The following is a 25769-nucleotide window of genomic DNA, read 5'->3' as shown; positions in this document are numbered from 1 at the left end:
TCCAAATCAAAAAAGTACACAGTTCTGATCATGTGGCTTTCTTTCATTCAAGAAAGAAAACCTTGTCTTCAGCCTCAATAATATAGAGCTGGTTTACTCTAGGAATTTATTCTGGGCCAAGGATCAAATGAACAAATGATTTATATATTCTGGTTCCTTTGAGAAGCTTAAGGAAGATTCATTGCTTGGATGCCTTCAATAAGTCATCGTCTTTTTGAGAGCTCAGAGAGAGATAGACTTTCAGAGAGAAATTGCCATTTATGATAAACTTTACTTTCTTCTAACAATAAATATGCCCATTTGAGTGTGTATTTTACTTTAGTTCTCTTTTTTATTAATTTTATAATTATAACATTTTTTGACAGTACATATGCATAGGTAATTTTATTTTTATTTATTTATTTTTTAGCAACATTATCCTTTGTACTCCCTTCTGTTCCAAATTTTCCCCTCCTTCCCTCCATCCCCTCCCCTAGATGGCAGGCATTCCCATACATATTAAATATCTTATAGTATATGCTTGGTACAATATATATGTGCAGAACCAAATTTTGTTGTTGTTTTTGTTGCAAAGGAAGAAATTGTATTCCAAAGGTAAAAATAATCTGGGAAGAAAAACAAACAAACAACAAAAAATGCTCACAGTTTACACTCATTTCCCAGTGTTCCTTTTCTGGGTGTAGCTGATTCTGTCCATCATTGATCAAATGGAATTGGATTAGCTCTTCTCTATGCTGAAGATATCCACTTCCATCAGAATACATCCTCATACAATATCATTGTTGAAGTGTATAATGATCTCCTGGTTCTGCTCATTTCACTCAGCATCAGTTGTTGTAAGTCTCTCCAAGCCTTTCTGTTGGTCATTTCTTACAGAACAATAATATTCTATAACATTCATATACCTTAATTTACCCAACCATTCTCAAATTGATGGACATCCATAGCCAGTACAAAAAGGGCTGACACAAACATTTTGGCACATACAGGTCCCTTTCCCTTCGTTAGTATTTCCTTGAGATATAAACCCAGTAGTAGCACTGCTGGGTCAAAGGGTATGCACATTTTGATAACTTCATAATTCTTATTCCTACACATTTTTTCTCTCATCTCTTTTTTAAGATTTTTTTTGAGCTTTTTCAAGAGAGACTTTTGAGCTTGACAAGAGTTCATATTCCCCCCTGAGATTTTACTCATAGGCTTTTTGCCATTGTTATCCTCTCTCAGGCTTCTATTATGATCATCCCTGACTGATATCTCTTTATGTTCAGAGCTTTTTTTTGTTCCTCTTCTCACTTTTAAAAGCTCTGTTCCTTGGACACACAAGAGATTGTCTAAAGCTTCTCTCTTTTGCAGAAGAATAGGGGTCTCTCATTGACTGTGTTGGGCCAATGGTGCTGCAGGCTTTACCACTGGGCAGGCTCACTGAGGTTCACTGACTTCCAGGTTTTCTTCTATGTTTGTCCTGGATGTCTCACGGGAGAACTGCTGATATGCTGGCTTTCTGGATGAGGACACAGTAAACACTTTTGCTGTACTTTAGCTAAGAGCCTCACACTAAATTTCCAATGCTGGACTTCTCCAGGCTGTCTTAGATGTACCCCACCTCTTCTGGGCCATAATGCACTCTGTCTTGTCCAGTGGACAAAGGCCTGTCCTAAAGGCATTCCAATATATCTGAAGCTGAAAAATTACATTCCAAATGTTTCTGGGTTCTGTCACTGCAAAATCTAATTGGGCACTTGTTCTGCCAAAAGTGTACAATAGTCCTTCATCAATTCTGTCAATTTCTCTTTCATCACTTATTACTGAAGAAAACATTTCCAGTATAATATTGCATAATAATGGTGTTAATGGCTATCTTTGTTTACCTCTTGACCATATTAGGAATAGTTCTAGGCAATTAAAATTCACACTTGGGAACAGCACTTGCAGTATAATGGCCATCCCCAAGAAGAAGCTTCAAGATCTTTTTGAGATCTCTCCCACATCTATGACTGAGACTGGGGAAGTTGTCTTCTCTATAATTGGCCAATATATGGATTATCTTTAAATGATCAGGGTGTGAAATACATTTTTGTGAATGGTTCAATAGGAGAAGGTTTGTCACTGAGTGTTGTAGAAGAGTAGGTTACAAATGGAAAGAATAAGTTGGACCATGTGATCTTTCAAACACACTTTTAATTATGTATCTGTGGAGGTGTATTAGGTTCTTACTAAGTGCTAAGTCGATACTTAACAATTCTCTAGTTCCAGCCTTTACTGGGAGTTTAATCCCTTAGAACTCCTGGGGAGGAGCTTGCATGCTTAGGAGGAGCAAGTTCATTGGTTGAAGTAATTTTTCCCAGAAGCCCTTGCATTATCCCATGCCCATTCTCTGGGAGTATAAAAGAGGGCGGCACTCAAGAGATAGAGAGTCTCTTGTCTGGACCAGACTTGAGGTGGCTCTCCGGAGGAAAAAGAAGTCACTACTCTGGACCAGAGTTGGCGGCAACTGTCTGGAGACAAGGGCTCTCTACAGGAAGAAGAATCTGTCTGAGAGATTTGAGTTGACACAGCAGATCTCCTCCCAGAGAGCAACCGGCAGTCTCTGGAGACCACAGCACATTACAAATTGGTGCCCAAAATGGGGCAAGGACTTGTGCTTATCCTGACAAGGACTTATTCTGAGCCCTTCAGAGGAGCTAGCCGAGACCTTCATATTTAAGGACTTATTCTGAGCCCTTCAGAGGAGCTAGACTGGACCATTGCAATTTGGCGCCCAAACAAGGACAGACATGATCCTGATTTCAGTGGAAAAGCCTCTCTGACCCAGAAGTGTGAGTAACATGGAAACTTTGTCAAAGATTAAGTGAGCGTTCTAATAGATAAATAGGGAACTTAACTTGTTAAGACCTAAACCAGCAATCTCTTATAGTGAAATGGGGCAAACGCCTTCTCTTCAAGGAAAATGTTTAGAGAGCATTATCAAGGTTATGAAAAGCCAAGGATTGATTATAATTTTAGAGGATGTTACTCAACTTTTAAAAACTATGAAGGTCATATGTCCTTGTTTTTCTCTGGAAGAAGAATTGGATCTAGATGAATGGGAATTAGTAGGAAAGCAATTAGGTGAACACTACAATTCCAAACCAAACTCAATTTCCAAAGATACACTTGATACCTATAATTTAATCCAAATGGCTTTAAAAATTGTTATTCTTAAGGAAGAGAAGAAGGAGCAAAATGGGGAGGTGTCAAGTAAATTAGGTGAAAAGGATGAATCAGATAACAATGAAGTTAAATACAATTCTGAGCAACAGGAGCATTTCCCATCTCCTCCCACAATTAACCCTTTAAGGGTGGAGCAAGCAGGAGGAGGGGAAGAGGCAGAAACACTAACAGAATCGCCTGTGAAGCAGCCTATAACAAGATTAGAAAAAGCATTGATTAAGGCTAAGAGAGAAGGACAGGATATAAGTGATTTTATACATGCATATCCTGTGATTGAAGATATTGACTCTGTAGGTCAAAAAAGGAGAAGATATACTACCTTTAGATTTGAATAAAACTAACGATTTGAAAAAAGGTTGTACCCTTTATGGGGCTACATCAGCTTATGTTAAAATGTTACTAGATGGTTTGTCTTATGAGGTCCTACCCAAATGATTGGAAATCCATAGCAAGGACATATCTAGAACCTACCTGGACAAAATTTGTTATGGCTTGTGGAGTTTCATGAATTATATAAAATCCAAGTCAGATGCAATTTGGAAATAGGAGTTAACACACAATTCACTTTTGAGCACTTAGCTGGTGAAGGTTGTTATGGAGAGAATTCAGAACAGATTAATTATACAATGACAATATGTGAGGAAATTGCTAAGGCTATAATAAAAGCTTGGGGTGTCTTCCCTGGACAGAAAGATCGGGGATAGTGGATAGAGCACCAGTCCTGAATTCAGGAGGACCCGAGTTCAAATCTGGTCTCAGACACTTAACACTTCTTAGCTGTGTGATCCTGGGCAAGTCACTTAACCCCAGCCTCAGAAAAAGAAAAAAAAAAGAAAAGAAATGAATAAAGAGACAGAAGTAGAAACGTATTGAGAGGAAGAAGACAAAAGCAAAGGGAATGATCTGATGGGGGAGTTGTATTTCACATATTATAGACTGAATACTTTTCTCTAACTTTTGGGTCTCTAACTTTTTAGGTCCAAAACTTTGGCTTTCAGAGAAAATTTACTCATCACTGACCAAGTGCTGAAACCTAGCAGGGTCTTCAAAGATCATGCTTGATTTCCCACATTAAAAACAGAGCAATTGCCTGACTCTGTAAGCTCCATAAGCACTATCCAAATGCTATTATCTTCTGACTAATGATACAATATTTTATTTACATATCTCAACGTTCAATTTGTTTACTATATTTGAACAATGTAGTAACCCAACAGTCAGGCGTAATAGTGAATGCTAAAAAGAATCAGCTTTTTTCCTGAAGTTGTGATAGTGCTGGGATTGGACCTATGACTTGACTGCTCAATGGAATTCCTGGAATAGGAACTATCTCCACCTAAGTTGGTGAGGAATTTATCTTTTCATTGTTTTCTGAGAGATTCCAAGAACATTTAGGAGTTGAGTGACTTTAATAATAAAAAAAAAACAGTATCTGTATCCTTCATGGTCATCAGGTGTCTACATTATACTGCACATGGAGTGTCATCAGAAAATTAATCAACTCAGGAGGTTAAGAAATTAGAAATAGGAGGCAGAGCCAAGATGGTGGAGAAGATAAACAAGCATTTCTAAGCTCCTTTCTACCCTCAATACCAACTAGTTAAATCAGCCTCAAAAATAACGTTGGACTGATAAAAACCACAAGGATTAGAAGCACAACTTACCAGCCAAAGAGAATCTGGAATTTTGACAGAAAAGGTCGGTTCCGTGGGGAGGGAAAAAAAAGACCAGCACAGACAGGGTTGGGCTAGGGGCTTGTACATTTGTGATTTGTTTTTTAAAAACAGCATATCAGAAGAGAAATCAAAGCCACTTTAAAATAAAAAGCCAGAAAGCATAATCACCCCAAACCGCAAATGACCTAACACCAATCTCGGCACGGCGGTGCAGCTGCCTTCTGCTGTCCCTGGCTTTTCCTTAGGGCAGTTAAGAACCTGAACAGTGGTGGACACAGCCCAGGGCAGACTCTAATCCACATAGTGCAGGGCTCAGCCTGAGGCAGTGGAATTCTCACAGTAGGGAAACTCCAGCAGCAGCAAAACTCCCATAGCAGCAGAACCCCTGCAACAGCGACTATGCTTTCCGAGCAGAGACTTCCAGTTTGAGCGCAGGGGCTTTTCAAGTCAGCTGTTAATATCCATGGCCCCAGAGGAGGCTTTGGCTGGAGTTTGTGATGCTTTTACTGTTCATCCCCTAGCCTCAGGGCAGTTGCAAGGCCACACAGCAGGGGTCTCCTCCAAATGCAGCTGTGCTAACCACCTCTTGCGAAGGTCTGGGCTAGCTCCTCTGAAGAGCTCAGAATAAGTCCTTGTGAGGAAAAGGAAAAGTCCTTGCCCCACGTTGGGCACCAATTGTAATATGTTCTGTCATCTCCAGAAGCTGCCGATCGCTCTCTGGGAAGAGATCTGCTGTGTCAACTCAAATCTCTCGGACAGATTCTTCTTCCTGTAGAGAACCGTTGTCTCCAGACTCTTGTCCAAAGAAGTGACTTCCCTTCCTGCAGAGAGCCGCGTCAAGGCTGATGTAGAGCAGAGACTTCTTCTTTCTCTTGAGTGCTATCCTCTTCTATCCTCCCAGAGAATGGGCGTGGGATAATGCAAGGGCTTCTGGGAAGTAGTACTCCAACCAATGAATTTGCTCCTCTTAGAATTCCTAAGGTGTAAACTCCCTTTAAAGGCCCAAACCAAAGGTCTGAGCCAGAGAACTGTCAAGTCAAACTGAGTTCTCACCTTGTCATTGTCCAGACAACCTAAGTTCTCACCTGGTAATCCTAACAACCTCTGAGTCATTTCCGGGGGAGGAGGGGAACTCTCTCCCAGAGCTCTCTCTTAGCCTAGTCGCAGGATTGCTACATCCTATCCCAGGTCTGGGAGGAAGCTAGTAATTTTCCTACCCAAGGACAGACCTCCAACAGAGTGTTAACAATGAGTAAGAAACTGAAGAGAACAATTGACACCTTCTATACAGAGAAAGAGCTGGTATCCAAACCCGAGGAGGCTAATAGCAGAGAGTTTCCAGATAACACCCTAAAGGGGAATGATACCTGCCCCCATTACATAACTCTCTTCTAGAAGAGACTATTAAACAGTTAAGAGAGTTTGAAGAAAAATGGGGAAAGGAAAGAGAAGCTATGACAGAGAATAACAACGTACTGAAATTTGAGTTGAAAAAAATAAAGAATTCACAGGAGGTGCAGGGAAACAAAATTTGTGAATTAGAAAAAGTTAAAAAAAAAACACAGAAAAGTAGGATTTCTGAATTGGAAAAGATAAAAAATTCCCAAGAAAGTAGGATTTGTGATGTGGAAAAAGAAAATAACTCACTAAAAAAAAAAAAAAAAAAAATTAGTGAAATGGAAAAAAATGCAACAAAGCAAAATAATTCATTTAAAAACTCATTAAAAATCAGGACTGAACAAATAGAAATGAATGATTCATTGAGAAACCAAAAATCAGTCAAACAAAAAAAAAAAAAAAAAAGAAAAAGAAAGAAAAGCTGGAGACTAAAGTCAAATATTTACTGGGAAAATGTATAGAACTGGAAAATAGATCTAGGAGAGATAATCTGAGTATCATTGGACTTCCTGAAAATTATGATAAAAAAAAGAACCTAGATTCTATTTTACAGGAAATCATCAAAGAGAACTGTCCAGAGATAATAGAAACAGAAGGAAAAATAGGCATTGAAAGAATTCATCGAATACCTTCTGAAAAAGACCCTAAAAAAAGAACTCCATGGAACATTGTGGCTAAGCTGCAGAACTACCAAACTAAGGAAAAAATATTGCAAGCAGCGAGAAAAAAAAAACAATTCAAATATCAAGGTGCCCCAATAAGGGTCACACAAGATCTGGCTGCCTCCACATTAAAGGATCGAAGGGCCTGGAACCTGATATTTCAAAAGACAAAAGAACTAGGATTGCAACCAAGAATAAACTACCCAGTTAAGTTTAGCATTTTCTTCCATGGAAGAAGATGGACATTTAATGAAACAGAAGAATTCCATTTGTTTCTAAGAAAAAAACCAGACTTACAGAAAAAAATTAATCTACATCCACAAGACTGAAGAGAAGCAGAAAAAGGTAAAATGAACTCTTGAGAAATGTATTTCTGTTGTGGATATACAGAAAGTCCATATGGAAAATTTGATTTTACTGATATAACATAAAAAAGTGAAGTAGTAAATGGAAGAGGATAGTATCAGAAAACGGGAAAGGAGAGATAAAAAGAGGGAAACTACATCCCAGGAAGAGGCGTAGAAAATCTACCACATCTGGGGAAATTTAGAGAGGAAGAGAAACATTGTGTGAATCTTACTCTCATCAGAATAGGCTCAAAGAGTAAATAATTGACACATTTGTTTTTTAGAGAATTCTCTCTCACCTCATTATAAGGGGGGGATAGGAAAAGGGAAAAGGAAAAGAGGAATAAGGGAAGGGTACAAGAAAGGGGAAGGGACTTAAAAGGAGAGGGGAGGGATACTAAAAAGGGAGAGCTGCATGTCACAAGTGGGGTTCATAAATTCAATACTGGGGAAGGGGTTCAGGGGGGACAAGGGGAAAAAAGCATAATCAGGGGATAATATGATGGCAGGAAATACAGAATTAGTAATTTTGACTGTAAATGTGAATGGCATGAACTCTCCCATTGAATGGAGGCAGATAGCGGACTGGATCAAAAGTCAGAATCCTACAATATGTTGTTTACAGGAAACACATTTAAAGCAAGGAGATACATACAGAGTAAAGGTAAAATGTTGGAGCAGAATCTATTATGCTTCAGATGAAGCCAATAAAACAAGGGTAGCAGATCAAGCAAAAACAGAAATTGATCTAATTAAAAGAAATAAGGAAGGAAACTATATCCTGCTAAAAGGTAGCATAGACAATGAAGCCATATCAATACTAAACATATATGCACCAAGTGGTATAGCATCTAACTTCTTAAAGGAAAAGTTAAAAGAGTTGCAAGAAGAAATAGACAGCAAAAGTATAATAGTGGGAGAGCTCAACTGTGCACTCTCAGATGTAAATAAATCAAACCACAAAAGAAATAAGAAAGAAATTAAAGAGGTAAATAGAACATTAGAAAAACTAGGTATGATAGATCTTTGGAGAAAACTGAATGGTGATAGAAAGGAGTATACTTTCTTCTCAGCAGTTCATGGACCCTATACAAAAATTGACCATATATTGGGACATAAAGATCTCAAAATTAAATGTAGGAAGGCAGAAATAGTAAATGCATTGTTCTCAGATCACAATGCAATAAAAACTCAATTCAACAAGAAGTTAGGGGTAAATAGACCAAAAAGTAATTGGAAACTAAATAATCTCATCTTAAAGAATGACTGGGTGAAACAGCAAACTATAGAAACAATTAATAATTTCACCCAAGATAATGACAATGATGAGACATCATACTAAAATTTTGGGATGCAGCTAAAGCAGTAATAAGGGAAAATTTTATATCTTTAGAAGCTTACTTGAATAAAATAGAGAAAGAGAAGATCAATGAATTGGGCCTGCAACTTAAAAAAGTTACAAAAAGAACAAATTAAAAACCCCCAACCAAAAACTAAACTTGAAATTCTAAAATTAAAAGGAGAAATCAATAATATTGAAAGTAAAAAAAAAACTATTGAATTAATAAATAAAAGTAAGAGTTGGTTTTATGAAAAAGCCAATAAAATAGATAAACCTTTGGTAAATCTTATCAGAAAAAGGAAAGAGGAAAATCAAATTGTTAGTCTTAAAAATGAAAAGGGGTATCTTTCCACCAATGAAGAGGAAATTAGAGAAATAATAAGGAGTTACTTTACCCAACTTAATGCTAATAAATGTGATAACTTAAATGAAATGGATGACTACCTCCAAAAATATAGGCTTCCTAGATGAACAGAGGAGGAGGTAAAGCAGAAATAGCATTTAATAAAATACAGCATCCATTCCTACTAAAAACACTTGAGAGTATAGGAATAAATGGACTATTCCTTAAAATAATCAGGAGCATATATTTAAGACTGTCAGTAAGCATAATATGTAATGGAGATAAACTGGAACTTTTCCCAGTAAGATCAGGAGTGAAACAAGGTTGTCCACTATCACCATTACTATTCAATATTGTAATAGAAACACTAGCCTCGGCAATAAGAGTCGAGAAAGAAATTAAAGGAATAAGAGTAGGTAATGAGGAAATCAAGCTATCACTCTTTGCAGATGATATGATAATATACTTAGAGAAACCCAGAGATTCTAATAAAAAGTTATTAGAAATAATTCACAACTTTAGCAAAGTTGCTGGATACAAAATAAATCCACATAAATCCTCAGCATTTTTATACATCAGCAACAAAAATGCAACAACAAGAGATACAAAGAGAAATTCCATGCCAAACAAATGTTGAGAGTTTAAAATATTTGGAAATCCATCTACCAAAGAAAAGTCAGGAATTATATGAGCAAAATTATGAAACACTTGCCACAAAAATAAAGTCAAATTTAAATAATTGGAAAGACATTCAGTGCTTGGATAGGCCAAGCAAATATAATAAAGATAACAATACTCCACAAACTAATCTATTTATTTAGTGCTATACCAATTAGACTCCCAAGAAACTATTTTAATGACCTAGAAAAAATAACAACAAAATTCATGTGGAACAATAAAAGGTTGAGAATTTCAAGGGAATTAATGAAAAAAAAAAAGTCAGATGAAAGTGGCCTAGCTGTACCTGATCTAAAGCTATATTTTAAAGCAGCAGTCACCAAAACCATTTGGTATTGGCTAAGAAATAGACTAGTCAGTCAGTGGAACAGATTTGGTACACAGGACAAAATGGGGTACAACTATAGCAATCTCGTATTTGACAAACCCAAAGATACCAACATTTGGGATAAGAATTCATTATTTGAAAACAACTGTTGGGAAAACTGGAAATTAGTAAGGCAGAAATTAGATATGGACCCACACTTAATACCATATGCCAAGATAAGATCAAAATGGGTCCATGATTTAGGCATAAAGAATGAGATCATAAATAGATTAGAGGAACAGAGGATAGTCTACCTCTCAGACCTGTGCAGGAGGAAGGAATTTATGACCAAAGGAGAACTAGAGATCATTATTGATCAGAAAATAGAAGATTTTGATTACATCAAATTAAAAAGCTTTTGTACAAACAAAACTAATGCAAACAAGATTAGAAGGGAAGTAACAAATTGGGAAAATATTTTTTACAATGAAAGGTTCTGATAAAGGCCTCATTTCCAAAATATATAAAGAATTGACTCTAATTTATGAGAAATCAAACCATTCAAAGGATATGAACAGACAATTTTCAGATGATGAAATTGAAACTATATCCACTCATATGAAAGAGTGTTCCAAATCACTACTGATCAGAGAAATGCAAATTAAGATACCACTACACACCTGTCAGATTGGCTAAGATGACAGGAAAAGATAATGATGAATGTTGGATGGGATGTGGGAAAACTGGGACACTGATGCATTGTTGGTGGAGTTGTGAAAGAATCTAGCCATTCTGGAGAGCCATTTGGAACTATGCCACCAAAGTTATCAAACTGTGCATACCCTTTGACCCAGCAGTGCTACTACTGGGCTTATATCCCAAAGAAATACTAATGAAGAAAAAGGGACCTGTATGTGCCAAAATGTTTGTGGCAGCCCTTTTTGTAGTGGCTAGAAATTGGAAAATGAATGGATGTCCATCAATTGGAGAATGGTTGGGTAAATTATAATATATGAATGTTATGGAATATTATTGCTCTGTAAGAAATGACCAGCAGGATGAATTCAGAAATGTTTGGAGAGACTTACATGAACTGATGCTGAGTGAAAGGAGCAGAACCAGGAGATCGCTATACACTTCAACAACAATACTGTATGAAGATATATTCTGATGGAAGTTGATATCTTCAACATAAAGAAGGTCCAGTTCACTTCCAGTTGATCAATGATGGACAGAAACAGCTACACCCAGAGAAGGAACACTGGGAATTGAATGTAAACTGTTTGCACTACTTTCTTTCTACCCAGGTTACTTATACCTTCGGAATCCAATTCTTTCCGTGCAACAAGAAAATTGGATTTACACACATATATTGTATCTAGGTTATACTGCAACACATTTAATATGTATGTGTTAGGATTACCAGGTGAGAACTCAGGTTGTCTGGACAGTGACAAGGTGAGAACTCAGGTTGACTTGACAGTTCTCTGGCTCAGACCTTTGGTTTGGGCCTTTTAAGGGAGTTTACACTTAGGAATTCTAGGAGGAGCAAGCTCATTGGTTGAAGTGGTTCTTCCCAGAAGCCCTTGTATGATCCCATGCCCATACTCTGGGAGGATAAAAGAGGCAACATTGGGCCTGGACAAGCAGTCTGGACTGGGGAAGGACAGGAGCTGGAGGAGATTCAGAGCCAGGATTCAGGAGGAGGAGGAGACTGGCTAGAGGCTCCAGGGGCCTCCCAAGAGCCCTGCTTATGGAGGAAAAGATTGTACAGAAAAGAGGCCTCCTCCCATAGAGGGATTGCAGCTGGGAGACAAGCGGAACTTTACATGTATGGGATTGCCTCTCCTCTATGGGAGGGAGGGGAAAATTTGGAAAAATGAATACAAGGGATAATATTGTAAAAAAAAAATTACTCGTGCATATGTACTGTCAAAAAATTAGAATTTTAAAATTAATAAAATAAATAAATAAATAAATTCTGGGTAAAAAAAAGAAAGAAAAAAGAAATTAGAAATAGGATGGATAAATAATTATTTGGATCATAGAGCTTATAGAATCAGCATTGCACCACATCTTGGGAGAAGAAATGAGGTAGCCATGATTTATTCATTAGCATTGTATTTGAGACTAGTTTTATGTTGTTTTCAAGCCAAGAGAAAAGGGAAAAGAGGAAATCAGAGAAAAATGTTGATTTCATAGAACATCCATCAATGTATACAAAGTTCACACTATCCCTTAGTCTCATCTGCTGCTTTAGTGGGGAAATATATGAGTCTCCCCTGCAATAAGGGTAAGTTCTTGATTTAGTGATGAGGATATTGAAAATGATGGTGAAAAAAATATATAAAAACCTTCACTTACATAGGACCTCATTTTTGTGCTACATATATTCTATCTCATTTGATGACCCTAATAACACTGTAAAGAAGATACAATTCTTATACTCATTTCATGGATAGGAAGACAAAGACGGACAAAAGGGAAATGATTTGCCCAGTGTCACATAGCTACTATGTTTCTGAGGTAGGATGTAAAAACTCTGACATTCTTGATTTCAAGTTCTATTCATACTAAAATAGGCATTTACTTTCTGATAATGCATAGTAGAATTTAAAAGGTTTATAGTAATTTGTAACTTCCCTAGCATGTCTCCTTGAGTTTTCACTGCAGATATTGTAGCAGTAGTAAAAGATTTTTGAGGGTCACAGAAAAAAGGAAGCAGTAATAAGAAGAAAAAATAATTTATAGGAAAGAGAGAGACTGCTGATAGCAAGTATGGATCTAGTGTGCCATTGAAGCATGCTAGATACTAATTCCAGAGTAAATTTCAAGATCTCATGGATTTCTGTATTTCTGCTTCCAGAGGATATGGAGAAGTTTGTATAACAAAGGAGTTCTCTGGAGACTGTAAGTCTTTTAAGTGTGTATAAGAAAGGAGTTCTTCTCCAGAGAATGTAAAGTTTTGTTGGTAATTTTACATACTGGGCTGTCTGGTTTCACTCTCATCAAAAAAGGTCCTTAAGGGTGCTCTGGCAAAGCAGGTGGCAATATTGCCTATTCTTTTACATTATTTCCACTAATAAAATCATCTGTGTTTCAGATGTTGACAGTGTTGACTTGGGGGACCACAACTTTTTTTTCTGTTTTTAGGAGCTGTGATCACCAAGGAGGCAGCACCCTGAAAGTGGCCAGGGAGGTATCCATGTAGGATGGCTCCAGGAGGCAGGACCAGGGGTCGGGGGCATTGCCATCCCCAAAACTCTGGGGCTCCCTCATCATAGATGGCAATTAATGTGGTTAGTATTGCCAGAATTGATGAAGATGGGCTCCTGATCCAAGGCTTGCTCCCCTCAAGAATGTCTGGGGCCTGAGATGGAAGTGGAGCCAGGGGACTGGGGAAACCAAGCTCATGCCATCAAGGTTTACAATTTAAAGTTGTGGGTCATCTCCAGTTGGTGTGAAAGAAGATGGTGATCAGAATTATTGTTAGGTTCTTACTAAGTGCTAATGAGATCATGAGAAGTTAGGTTCTTACTAAATGCTAAGTCAGTACTTAACAATTCTCTAGTTCACACCTTTTGATTCAGGCCTTTAAGGGGAGTTTACACCTTTGAACTTCCAAGGAGGAGTTTACATATGAAAAGGAGTTTACACAACCTTTAAAAGGAGCCAGTTCATTGGTTGAAGTAATTTCCCCACAAGCCCCGTTGAGTTCTCACTACAATCTCTGTGAGGATAAAAGAAGACAATATTGGGCCCAGAAGAAGAGTCTACTTTAGGTCAGAGTTGGGACAGCTCTCTGGAGGAAGAAGAGTCTACGCTGGGATTGAGTTGAGACCATTCTGGAGGAAGAAGAGTCTGGCCGGGAGATTGAGTTGAGACAGCAGATCTCTTCCCAGAGAGCAATCGGCAGTTTCTGGAGACAACAGAACATTACATTTTGGCATCCACAACGTGGGGCAAGGACTTTTGCTTATCCTGACAGGGACTAATTCTGAGCCCTTCAGAGGAGCTAGCCCAGACCTTAGCAGATTGTGATGCTCAGAAGGTGAACTATGTTTCTTCCCTTTGGGTATGCTGCAGCTGCAGATTATCCCTCAGTTCCACATAGCTCCCTTTTCTCCTGGTTTATGTCATTTATTTTATACAAAATATTAACAAGGACAACTAGAATTTCCACAGCCCCACCTTTGCAAAAGGATTTTCTCAAATCTCCTTAATTCTAAAGCTTTTTCTTTGTCAGTTATCTCTGATTTATGCTTGTCTGTATTTTGTTTATACATAATCATTTGCAGGTAGTCTTTCTTTCCCATGGGACTGAGTTCCTTGAGAATAGGGACTATATTTAGCCTTCTTAAATATCCCCAGGGCTTAGCATGATTCTTGGCACACAGTGGTACTTAATAAATGCTGATTGGCTTGATAATTACTCTAAGCACTTAGGCAGGAACATTCCTTAAATTTAGGTAAAAGTTTAACTGTCTGAATTTCCATTTCTGTCTAGTTCCAGTCAGCTCCTGACTTCTTGGTTAAGGCAATGCTCCAGTTTCTGAAGATGTATACTTCAACAGAGTCACTGGTGGACACTAGGAAGGGCCCTGGGGAAGGAGCAGACATTTTCTCAGAAACTTCTCATGGTTCTTGAGTACATGGGTGTAAGTGATGGCATTAATCCGAGCCTTCTGTTCTGAGAGGCCTTAGGGCTATTGGCCCCCCTGGAAACCTCCCTTCCTGACCACAACTCAGTCCCTCCTCTTTCTCCTTCACTCCTTGTTCCTGGGCTGCCCATGGTCTTTTCTGGATGCTCTGTATGGGACAATCCCTCCCTTTGATCTGGGGCCAGCTCTTTCTTACAATACCTCATCCTGGGGCTTTGATTGCTTCAAGGAGGTGGGAGGGCCTTATTCATCGTTAATTCATAGTTAGAAGGAGAAATATTCTTCCAAAACAAAGGTCATTACTTCTAAATGGGAATGGAGCAGAAGATATGCTTGATTTATATAAATGTGGAAGGCAGGCTTTGAACATGTATCCTCCTACTGTAGGGATAATGATCTTTTCACTGTAATATAGTCTCCTTAATCTGAGACCTGGTCAAAATCAGTTGATGATAGAAAGACCAGGTATATCCAGGTATATCCATTTCTGACTCTTTTAGTGAGGGAGGGTTAAGGGAGGGAACCCCTTATCTGCTGGCTCAGATTAATTCACCTGGAAACAAATTTAACTTTAAAAGTGGCATTATTCCTTCCTTCCTTTTTTCTATTGTTTTTATTCCAGTCTTCTTATACAAAATGACTGATACAGAAATGTTTTATGTGATTGCATGCATATAAATTATCTGGGGTTGCTTATCACCTCGAAGGGAGAGGGAAGGGTAGGATTTGGAATTCAAAACATTAATGTTAAAAATTGTTTTAATGTGTAATTGGAAAAAATACATCAATAATGTGAAAAATGTTACATTAATAATAGTCTAGGTGTGAGGTGAAGGAAGCCTATGGGAGTGGGGACCCTGTGTCAAGGGAAAGAAGGGAAAAATAATAATAAATGCTTGTGGAATGATAATGTCAGGTGCAAGAGATACTTTGAAGAGATGCTTATTAGATCTGGGGTAGTGGGCAATACTTGAACCTTACTCTCCTCAGAATAGGTTCAAAGAAGGAATACTATACACACTCAGTTGAGTATAGAAATTTGTCTCACTACACAGAAAAGTAGGAAGGGAAGAAGAAAAGGGGGAAGTGATGGAAGGGAGGGCAGATTGGAGCAGGTAGTGATCAGAAACAAAACACTTTTGAGCAGGGACACGGTAAAAAGTTGAGAAAAGAATAAATGGAGGGGGAGACAGGATGGAGGGAAATATAGTTAGTAATAATAACTGAAAAATTGTTTACCACAAGTTTCTTTGATAAAGAAACTAAACCAAAAGACCTTTTATAAAGGACTCAATTCTCAAATATTTAAAGAACTGAATCATATTTATAAAAAATAGACATCATTCCCCAATTGATAAATTGTCATTTGACAAAATTGTCAAATAAACTGTTATCAGAGGAAGAAATCAAAGCTACCTGTAATCATATGAAATGCCATAAATCACTATTGATTAGAGAAATTCAAATTAAAATAACTCCGAGGTGTCACATCCCACCTGTCAAATGGGCTTATATGACAGAAAAGGAAAATGACAAATGCTGAGGGGGGAGGAGGGATGTGGAAAAAACAGGACATTAAGGCACTGTTGGTGGATCTCTCTCTCCCTTAGTTTCCATATCTATGCAATGCCTCCTGGGGTTGTTGTAAGGATCCAGTAAGATCTGCAGTGTTGTATAACTTTGAGTTCTTATTCCTTAGGCTTTCTCATGCTTCTCAAGTCTAAGAACAAAAGACTTTTCCATTCACACAGTCCATGGCGCCCTCTAGTACCCGCTTGATTTCCAATGTTTTGCCATCACAAAAATGGCTACTGTGACTATTTTGTAGATACAAGAATTCCCCTGGGCTCCTGGAGAGCCAGAGAAGCAGAAGTTAGCTAAGTGATGGTAACAGTGTGCCTAGAAGTATCTCTAAACAAAGTGGGAAAAGCCAGGGAGTCCCAGAGGGCAGGCAGAATAGGGAGCCTGTGGGCCAGGGCCAGTTACTGTATCAACTCTGTTTGCTTAAAATGTTTGTTTCCGGCATAGTTTTATTCTGGAGTAAGAAGACCTGGTTGCTGTATAGTCAGCAATTACTGTGATAGAAAAATCAAAACATTAATGAGAGCTTTTTTTTTTTTTTTTTTTTTTCCCCCTGAAGAAAATAATATTGAAAGAAGTGTGAGCAGAGATGAGACCTGGCAGGGAGGAGATCTGTCTGGGCTCCCTGACAACCAAGGCACTCTCTTTTGACCAGAATCCAGCACAGAGTAAGGATTCCCCTTGTTGCCTCTTTCACCTGTTCTATCTCTTCTGGAATGAAGGGCTTGGACTGAAGAGACGTGAAGAGCCCTGAAGGTTGAGCCCCGTGCTGTTCTCCCCACTTTGATTTTAAGCTGGCCATGGTCACGACCTTGATTTCTGGCTGACCTCCCTGGACAGGCCCTTTTTCCCCAGGAGTGAGAAGTCACAAGAGTGATAATTCTACTGATCTCAGCAACACATCCTGGCCAGCTGTCCCCCAGTGAGACTCTGGAAACCAGTGCCTCACCCCCTTCATGGATGCCCAGGTGACCAGGCTACAGTTTAGGGGGAAGGGGAGGATGCCTCTTTGCCTCATTGGGTACATCTGCTCTCCTCTTAGGGCAGCAAATGACTAATGATTTTGCCAAAGTGAACAGCCTGAAGAGAGTACCTGCCCTAAAGGATGGAGTTGGCTGAATGGTACCTTTCCTGGCCCTGAGCCCACTTCCCCTAACACATCCTCCTGCCCTCTTGCACTCATGCCCTTATTTTGTTCCCAAATTTTCTTTCATTCTCTACCTTTGAGAAATTTTTGGAGTGAGATGAGCGATTTTTTTTTTAAAGTTTGACTATGGTTGTGAAATTAGTGCAGAGGCAAGAGAGAGAGAGAGAGAAGGAAAGCAAAGAAAGGAGAGAGAGAGGGAGAGAGAGGATGGGTCCTTCTGACTTTGAATGGCTTAAAAGCTAGGATTGGCCAATAGCAGGTCTGAGGATATGGCACTGTATCACATCTTTCATTGCTACATTTCTTGGAGACCAGAAGGATATTCAGGAGCATAAGAATAAAGGGAGGGAGGATAGAATTTGGGGTGGAGAAGAGAAAACCTTTGGGCTCAGAGTTCTAGTCTTGGCTTTGTCTTTAAATTACTCTAAGCAATTGGTCAACTTTCTTCTTTTTTCCTCCGGTGTATTCAAGGGCATTTGGCTAGCCTATCCCTGTAAAGTCCTGACATCTCTAAGTTATAATCCTTCTCTGGGAGGAGGTTTCTTTTCTGCAAAATCTTTTCCTCTGTGAGCAGGTTTCTTGGGAAGCTTCTGGAGCCTCCTGCCAGAATGAAGGTAGAATCTTAAATCCTCTTCTTCCTGAATTCTGGCTCTGAATCTCCTCGAGCTTTTCTGAAGTTCTCCCGGGAAGTCTTGTTCTTCTCCCAGTCTAGACTCTCTCCTTCCAGACTGCCATCCCAATGCTGCCCTCTTTTATCCTTGAAGAGAACCGGCCTGTGAAAACTCCCAGGCACCTGTGGGAACTCCCATAGCCAATGAACTTGCTCCTTTTAAAGGTTGTGTAAACTCTTTTTCAGAACTCCCCTCAAAGGTGCAAAGGTGCAAATGTGTAAACTCCCCCTCAGAAGTCTAAAGATGCAAACTCCTAAAGGTGCGAACTCCAAGCCAGAGAATTGCTTAGATAACCTGAGTCATCACCTTGTAATCCTAACATCTCCCCCTTTTTTTTGATTTAGAAGAACATAGGGTGGTCATGACCTAGAAACATAAATCCATCAATATGGGAGGTATTACACATAATTACATAAATTACATAAATACATAGTTGTAAAGTTCTTGAATTGTGAGGGTCTGGTCATCTGCTCAATTATAATCCTTCTCTGGGAGGACATCTGTAAAATCTTTTCCTCTGTGCGCAGGTTTCTTGGGAGCTCTGAATCTCCTCCAACTCTTGTCCTTCCTCAAATCAGACTGGTCTCTTCAGCCTGCCTGGTGTCAAGACTTTATCCCAGAGTCCATTCTCTCAGACCCAATGCTGCCCTTCTTTTATCCTCCCACAGAATGGGCATGGGATAATGCAAGGGCTTCTGGGAAACATTACTTCAACCAATGAGCTTGCTCCTCCTATAATTCCTAAGGTGTAAACTCCCTTTAAAGGCCTGAACCAAAGGTCTGAGCCAGAGAACTGTCAAGTCAACCTGAATTCTCACCTTGTCACTGTCCAGACAACCTGAGTTCTCACCTTGTCACTGTCCAGACAACCTGAGTTCTTACCTGGTAATCCTAACACAAAGTAACATAACACATGCTAGAAGTGATGTAACAAATAACATGCTCAAATAATCATAAATTGAGAATTTATACATGTTCATAAGTCCATTATCGATTAGTTCATGTCCCATAAATCCAATAATTCCTGCAAGTTTTTAAAGTCCTATAATAGTCTTCATCAACAATTTTTCATCTCAAGGAATCCAATGATCTCTGCCGGTTTTCAAGTCCTTTAACAGTCTTCTTATCAGCCATGTTGTTTCAGTGTCAGATGTTTTTTAGATCTTCTCCTTTGTTTTGAGGTTTTGTTTTTTTTTCTTTTTCTGTCTCTCTCCAGGTGCTTGTTGCCATCCATCTGTTTCCTTCTCTATCTGTTTCCTTCTGTCTGTTAAAATACAAGCAAACCCTCTCTCCCAGGCAGTTAATCTATCTAATTTCCTCCTATTTACCACTTTCTAAATCTCTTCTCATCATCTGGCAATTACATTGGAGCTATTTGCACTGGACATAGCCCTGTTGGTTTAAAAGGCCTGTATTCTCCCCAAGTGTAATCCATTTCTGCAATCTGATTGCCTTTTGGCTGATTGATCAGGTAATCCACTTATGCCATGTGATTACTTTTCGGCTGATAGATCACATCAAAGTCCTGATCTTCTAAAGGCTCTTTGTGTGTAACCTCAGCTGCCATCATGCCCCACCTATTTGATTGATATCTTGGAGCTGGGCTCCACATCTCATTTCCCTGGGTCAGTCTATATTCAGAGGCCCAGTGAAAGCCTTTGTGACATTTTAGACATGGAGTTTTAGGTCTTCTCTCACCCTGTCTTCTCACTCTAGCTCCATATCTACACTGAGTTCTTAGATGTCCAATTTTTCCACATTGAAAACATCGCCGAGTTTCTCTAGAAGTCCTTTGCCAGGAGGGACCCTGTCTTTCCATGTTCATCATAGTCTGGGTGTAAAAAGAATTTGTTCCTACTGTAGCACAGCATCTTATGATCTCCTCTAAAGGAGCATCTTTGAATAGTCCCCACATAATTCTTTTGCAAATCTCATTGGCATTTTCCTTAGCCAGATGTCTGGTCATTATTCCTGTAGCTGCATTTTCTCCAATAGTTCTTTTGACAGCAGTTTGCAAACGTCCCACAAAATCTGCAAAAGGTTCATTGGGACCTCGCTCTATTTTAATGAAAGCCTCCCCCCGATCTTTCTGTCAGGGGAGGGAACCCCAAGCTTTTATTGCAGCCTTAGAAATTTGCTCATACACTGTCATGGTATATTTAATCTGTTCTGAATTCTCTCCATACTGAGCTTCACCAGCTAATTGCTCAAAAGTGAATTGTGTGTTAACTCCTGTTTCCAAATTGCATCTGACTTGGATCTTACATAATTCATGAAACTCCAGGTTCTAAACATGTCCTTGCTATGGATTTCCAATCATTTGGGATTTGGACTTCATAAGACAAACCATCTAGTAACATTTTAACATAAGCTGATGTAGCCCCATAAAGAGTACAACCTTTTTTCAAATCCTTAATCTTATTCAAATCTAAAGGTGTATATCTTCTCCTTTTTTGACCTACAGAGTCAATATCTTCAGGATATGCATGTATAAAATCACTTATGTCCTGTCCTTCTCTCTAAACTTTAACCAATGCTTTTTCTAATCTTGTCATAGGCTTAGGTTGCTTTACAGGCGATTCTGTTTGTGTTTCTGCCTCTTCCCTTCCTCCTTCTTCCTCCACCCCTGAAGGTGGAGTTGATGTGGGCCTGTCAATAATCTGCTCTCTAGGTGGGTTGAAGCTTCTTCAAGAGAATCAGAGTCATCACACCCTAATTTCTCATTTAAATCCCCTTGCCCTTGAGCAAGATCTTGATCTTTCTTTTTTTCCTCATACTTCCTCCTCTGTTCATTTTAAAAACTTTTCCTTCTCCTACAACTTGCTCAATAGTTTAAGGCTAATTGAACTATGTTGTATATATAAAATACCTCTGCAGAAATTGAATGATGCCCATTTTTTGCGTGAAATTCTTTCAAATGAAGTCCCACTAGCTTCCAGTTATCTACATTTAGTTTTTCTTCCTTTAAGAACCAAGGGGACGTGTGTTTTAATGTGCCCAAGAGTTTATCAATATGTACCCAGGTTACAAGTAAACTCTGCTCCTCAATTATCTTAATTATACTCTATATAGCACCACTCCTGGGTGGGGCTAGAGCTGAGGCTGGAGCTGGGGCTGGGGCTGAGTCGGCTGAGGTAGAGGGAATGTTTTTAGCAAACATCTGCCTCATTTCAGCTATAAGAGATTGCTGGTTTAGCCCTTAACAAGGTAAGTTCCTTATTTGTCTATTAGAATACTCACCTAACCACCTGGTCACCAGAGGACTACAGTGGAGATAGGGTGTCTGTCCCTGTTCGGGCGCCAAAATGTCAAGGTCTGGGCTAGCTCCCTCTAAAGGGCTCAGAATAAGTCCTTGCCCCACGTTGGGCACCAAAAACTCCGAGCCAGAGAATTGCATAGACAACCTGAGTTATCACTTTGTAATCCTAACATATCCCAAAGGTCCTCTTGGCTCTGAATGAGGCTTAAAAGTCAAAGGCCAGGATGCTGCTCTTAGGAGGAGACCATGCAGTCCTGTGTCCTTCCCTGTCATCCCTCAATAAACCCACTATTATGCATAAAGGCGCGGTCACAATTTCCTAGAGAATTGCCAAGAATAAGTGGGTTAAATGGCCAAAGGAAACCCTTTAATTTTTTGAAGGAGTCTATTTGTGGAAGTACACATGACCAGCACAACTTAAATGGGCTAGTGGCAGTTGAAAATAAGGAGACAGGGTTGCTGATAATTCAACAGAACTGTTTATTAAGAGAAATAATGCTGCTTATACATCTTAAAACTATGTTATTATGAAAGGCATTATTTGGTGACCAACCCTGGTTTCTGTTTTCTATGATTTAATTCTCTGAAGCATGTTGTTAGATTCTAGGGACTTAATCGTATGTAAAGTGCACAATACCCCAGTAATTGTACCAGGACCTTCTATTTTCTCATGATTTCAAGCTTAAATGCACCTTTGATTAATCTTACAAGAAGGCTAACATCCCAGTTACTGAAGTTTCTAGTTTTCAGGAGTTCTCATAAGAACACTTCCCTGATAAATCTAAATATGCCCTGAGAAGGCCCAAGGAAGAGAATGTTAGGAAGGAGCTGTTCGAGGTCATCCTTCCTCTCCCTCAGTGTGATCATTCTGTATTATTTGAGTCATAAATATATTACTCCAGCTCATTGGTATCCTCCAAACCTGCACACCTGGACACAGGTGGAGGAATACCTTTCCTGGCAAGCTGACTCTATTCAAGGTACCTTTGGTACAATGCTATGGATCCAGGTAAGACACTGGGCCTGATTAGGACATAAAAAACTTCACAATCAAAGGCAGAAATAGTTATTGCCCCTCATCCCCTAACTTATCTACATTGATTTATACCTTTTCTTGTTAAGCTTCTTTTCTACATTCTCCTGGAAATCTTCCTAGATCTCTGTTCTCCTACTTTTATGTGCCAGTTGCCCCTGAGTTCCATATACCACCACCATCACCACTAACCTCCCTCCATGACAAGTAGACCTTTCAAGCACTGAAATTTCCAGGTTTCATCCAGTAAAAAGTCTTCATTTTCTTTTCCCCAGAAAAGTCATCCTCCTCCTCCCCTTTTTTACAATTCTCCTTCCTCCTCCCACTCTTCACAATCTTTTCCCTTTCCCCTCACTCACTCCCCTCCAGGCTCTTTTCTTCCCTTCTCCTCTCCTCTTTTCTGAGATAGAGAAGTCACTTCTCATTTGTTTTGACCCTAACTTAGCACTTACTTTTCTCTATCCCCTTGCCCTATCCCTCCCTTCCATGGATCTTCCTTTGTTGTAATGCAGTCACACAAAGAATCCCCCCTGCAGGCACAATGTGGATGGATTCTTTTCATAATGTCCCTGTCCACCTCTTCCTAATATCTACTTTCACAGCTTTCCTTGTGTACATTTAGAAAGAAATCTCTTACTGCTCTTTATGGTGAAATTTTGTTACTGTTGCCAATTGCATTAATTCACTCCATATATATTTTTGCTGTTTGGGATGTTAAAGATGCGAAGAATCTCTCTTCTTCTAGTTTTCTTTCTTAAAAGGCAGCTCAGGTACACTGACCTTATAGTTAGGATCACATAAGACCTGGCAGCTTTTCCTAATACAATATTCCAAAAGGTTAGAGAGACAGGCTTTCAACCATTTCTGCAAAACTTAATATAATTCTATAGGGGGTGAATGGACTTGTAAATGAACAGAAATCTTCCAAGCATTCTCATGAAAAGATTGGAGCCTAAAGGGAACTTTGAAATATAAATGAGAGTCAGAAGAAAGCTAAAAAAAGGTAAAATTATTTGAGAAATTGGAAGGAACTTTATGATGATATAGTCCTCTTGAAGAGGAAACCCCAAAACTCTGAAAAATCCTTAAAATAGAAAGCCTCCTTCAGCTCTGCCTCAGTGAGGGGACTACACCTCAAGCACAAAGTTTCACCTTTGTTATCTGGGTGGGGAGCTCAGTCCCAAAACCCATTGAATTCAATTCAAATTCTAACCCTGGCTGAAACCCAGACAGGAGCCAATCTGTGACTACACCCATAAGCTCCCTTCAGCTTGTAGTCAAAGCCCTCTATTATAAAAGAGCCCTCTCTTTGCAGAGGTTCCAAACATGACAGCCTTACACCTGGCATATCAAGGATCTCTGTCCACTAGAACACTGTTTCCGGTGCCCTCTTATCTCTACCTTCAACTTTACTAACTAGACTTTAACTTTAAACCCCTCTTTTATCAATCTAGGTTTTCAGGTCTGTAAATTATTTTATAGGGGACTCTTGTGCCATCACTAGATCTCATTTAACTCTGTATCCTTGCGTTGAATCCAAAGGGTTTCAGGGGAGCTCTATTTGATTCCCTGTACCCCGAATCTGCCACTAGACCTCAATTAAACCCTAATTTCATTTAGATACCTCAATTGTAGACCTCATCACTCTCATTATAAAAGTGGGAGATCAAATTATCTTTTCTGAACCTTAATGTCTCCAAATAGTATTGAATTAAATAAGAACTTAATTAAAATATGAGTTCCTTGAGGCCAGGATTGGCTTTTTTATCTCTTTATATCCCAAGGGCTTAGCTCAGTGGCTGGCACAGGTGAGGGGAGCATTCTGAAGACCTCAGGCACAATGAATCACCAATAAGCCAATGCAAAGTCTCTCTTCAATACCAGTTCCAAGATGTTCAATAAGGTGAGTCCTTCAGGTGAACTTTTCTCAAGATTAATCCCATTCAGAGCACTTCTTAAACACTATGTGTAGAGCTGGATCCCAGCAAAAATTCCAAGATTAGATAATACATATGCTGTATGACATAAAGCTTTAAAGTAAGTGAGTTGGAGACATCCGAAATACAAACAGCTCTATGAAGCAGATACTACAGGTATGATAACCACCAGTTTGCAGATGAAGAACCGTGCTCAGGGGGCTTAAATAACTTGCTTGGGGTTACACTTGTAAGTGTTGGGGGTGGGAAAGCTGTCCACTTATCAAACACTCTGCCTTGGCCTACTGGGTTACAAGCTGTAGGGATAGGACTGAGGAAAGAGCCAGGGGTATCCTGTAGCAGCAGAGTTGATAAGACATGGTGACTAGTTAGATGTGAGAAGTGAGGGAGAGTGAAGAGCCAAAAGCAATAGTAGTTTTCCTACATGGTCTGAAAATGGAGAGGCCAAGGTTGGGATTAATAGGAACAATAATAGTCATCTTAGTCATCCAATGATCATGACTGGACAGGAAAGGCCATTTGTGGAACCAAAGCTCTAGGGTGCTGCATATGTAAGGGTGCAGCAGTAAGGAGATGAGGTATTGGTTTGGAAGTAAAGGAGAGAAGGGAAGGGAGATGATAGCTGTATGGGTAGTGGGTCAAGGGTAAGCTTTTTAAAGTACTGAAGCATGTTTCTAAGTCATGCAGAAGGGATCCAGGGAAAGGGATAGTTTGAAGATACAAGATTAAGAGATGAAAGAAAGAGCAATGTCCTAGAGTAGGGAGATGGGAATGGGAAGAACAGCACAGAAGAGGGTTATTAGCCTTGGCAAGGATTCATTTCCTTTTCTCAATGACTAAAGAGGGGAGCGTGATTGAGTATTTTGATAATTTTTGATGACTGCAATAAGAAAGCTTACTGAGATCCTTTTCACATTCATAACTATTCTTTTAATAAAACACTTATTACATACAAACTTTTTAACTGAACTTTCTGACTTAATTGGTACAGGGAGCCATAGTAAGGAAGACACCTCCACCAATGCTAGTCATGACACTCACAGTTTTACTCAATTGTCTGAAGCACAGAGAAGCTGGGATTTATCTAGCATCACCCAGCTTGGTGTCAGAGGCACCATGCATCATGGCCTTCCAACTCTTAAGATCAGTTCTCTAATCCACTATATACTATCAACAATCTTGAACATCAATCCAATTAAACTTCCTTTGCAACTATTTATATTCAAACAAATGAAATTTAAACTACAAAATGCCATAATACTTTTCCCATCCAGCCCTCTATGTTTCTATCAGGATTCTTAGTTTTCCATTCATTCTCATTCTCATTTCTTCCTTTCATCTGATTAGGATGCATGTTTTCCTGGATCTTTGTAATACACTCAGTATTAGCATATTTCCTCATGTTTCTTCAGACTTGCCAATCTTATTTGCAGGATAAAATTCCATTACATTTTTGGACAAGAACTTATTCTATCATTAATAATCAAATATTTTACATGAAGAACTAACATTCA

Source organism: Sminthopsis crassicaudata, chromosome 1, assembly GCF_048593235.1.
Source record: "Sminthopsis crassicaudata isolate SCR6 chromosome 1, ASM4859323v1, whole genome shotgun sequence".
Taxonomy (NCBI): Eukaryota; Metazoa; Chordata; class Mammalia; order Dasyuromorphia; family Dasyuridae; genus Sminthopsis; species Sminthopsis crassicaudata.
Note: the sequence above shows the minus strand (reverse complement) of the source record.